This window comes from Poecilia formosa, unplaced genomic scaffold (genome assembly GCF_000485575.1).
Source record: "Poecilia formosa unplaced genomic scaffold, Poecilia_formosa-5.1.2 Scaffold772, whole genome shotgun sequence".
NCBI lineage: Eukaryota > Metazoa > Chordata > Actinopteri > Cyprinodontiformes > Poeciliidae > Poecilia > Poecilia formosa.
In genome coordinates this window covers 30,513-32,709 of record NW_006800711.1, presented here as the reverse complement: position 1 = coordinate 32,709, position 2,197 = coordinate 30,513, and positions in this window count along the sequence as shown.

The following is a 2,197-nucleotide window of genomic DNA, read 5'->3' as shown; positions in this document are numbered from 1 at the left end:
AAATCACCATCATTTTCTGCAAAAACAGATGAATAATCCCTAAGAAGGGTCCTCACCTGACCCTGATGTGTGCTGGGTAGTTGGGAAAGGTCAATGGCCTCAATTTGGTCCTGCACAGTTGAGACTACAACCTGAGAGGACACCTTAGCTGTATATGAGGGCTCTTCTGTAACACCAGCTGGCAGACTGATAACATTAACATGATGCAGAGTACCAACTACAGTATGTGGGTAAAGCAAGATGTCTGTAGAGCCTACATTAACAACTGGTATGTAGGCTGTGCCTCGCACCACACGGACAAGAGCAGGAGAGGCAAGCAAACCCCCAGGCAGACCTGACTCAGGAGGCTCAAATAGTACAGCCTGTGACAGCTGATCAGTGCATGTAGCAGCCACCAGCTTCATAACCCCACCTGGAACTCTACATGCTGCCCGACCCCGCACCTTTACCTTCCCCACACAGTCTGATGCATCCTGCAAGCTTGCTTGATGACACTTTTGCAATGCAGGCCAGATTTCATGTGGAGCCTGTGGGACATTGTCTCGATTAAACAACCCTGCACCATGCTGCACAAAAAGCTCATGATAGCATTTTTGGATTACATTCATGCCTAAAACACCTGGTGTGGGAGGCACTTTGCCAGGAGGATCTTTTACAATTAAAACCCCGCAATTTGGGATATCTTTGCCACAAAGTTCAACACTAAGCTCTATGTAGCCAAGGTAGGGGATATTTAACCCATTTGCTGCCTTAAGCTGCAACCAGTGACAAGGGCGTAAACCATCAGAGCCCCCAAACCTAAAATGATCCTTAAAGAAACTTTCTGTAAGGGTTGACACCATAGAACCAGTGTCAATTAGACAGGGCACCCGAACACCTCCCAAACACACATCTAAATGAGGACACGATGCAACAAGCTCTGGTGTTTCCCTACCATTACATGGTGCTGCGACTGAGCCAATAGTGACCCCACCCGAACTGCGGCTCAACAATTCAGTGGGAACTAGTTTTCCGAGACCGCAGAGTTATGAGGCAAGGAACTAGAGGGCTGTTGAGAGCCTTGAGAGTGAAAACGTGAAGGGACACGTACACCGTCACATTCCCTAGCATAATGACCTGGCTGTTGGCACCGTCTACAGACTATAGAGACATTACGAGGGGGACGACTCCGTTGATGAGTTTGACTAAGAGAGGCAACGCTCTGAGTAAGTTGATTTAACTGCTCTTGTTGACGTGCCAACATATCACGCAGTGCCCTTAATTCTGACCCCTGATCCCTTCGACTAATCTGAGCAGTGCNTGTTGGCACCGTCTACAGACTATAGAGACATTACGAGGGGGACGGCTCCGTTGATGAGTTTGACTAAGAGAGGCAACGCTCTGAGTAAGTTGATTTAACTGCTCTTGTTGACGTGCCAACATATCACGCAGTGCCCTTAATTCTGACCCCTGATCCCTTCGACTAATCTGAGCAGTGCTTTGGACAGCATACTGAAATCCAAGTGATGGAACTGAAAGACTCCGGGCCCTACTACCACCAGATGAGCCCTCTCGTTCCCACCTAATAGCTTCAGCCCTGACATCAAGTAANGGCAAAGCACTCTGAGATGTGCTTGAAGTAGAAGGGGCAGTAGAAGTACCTGGGGCAGAGCGTGACTGTTCCTGACGCAATTGTTCGTTGTCTGCTTTCAATTGGACAATCAAGTCCCGCATTTCTTGGATCTCCTCCTCCTCCATGATTTGGATACTTTATTAGATGGACTCGCTGCTGTTTTGCCTGTACACAATACAATTCTCCTCCAAAGCAAACAAAACACAATGCCACTACACAAACAGAAAAAAACAAAACAAAACCAAAAATAAAAAAAAGAATCAAGTCTCCCTTTACACAGCAGAGGTCCTGCCAGCAACGCCAATTTGTGGCAACCTGGGGGGTGGATTTTCTTAATATGAACCCAAATATAAAATATTAAAGGTTACGATGACCAACAACGCCACCTGGAATAAATCCAGGAAAATATAATGTAGTAAGGACACAGGTAAGTTCTACTGGAAATGAGGAGACAAGATTCAGAAAGTTCTACAAAATTTATTAAACTTCAAAATATCTTTAATTTCCAATAATCTATGGAGAAATTGAATGGTTAAAACAGTGAATGCATTTGACAAGATAATGAAATGTCTAAATTTCAAAGGA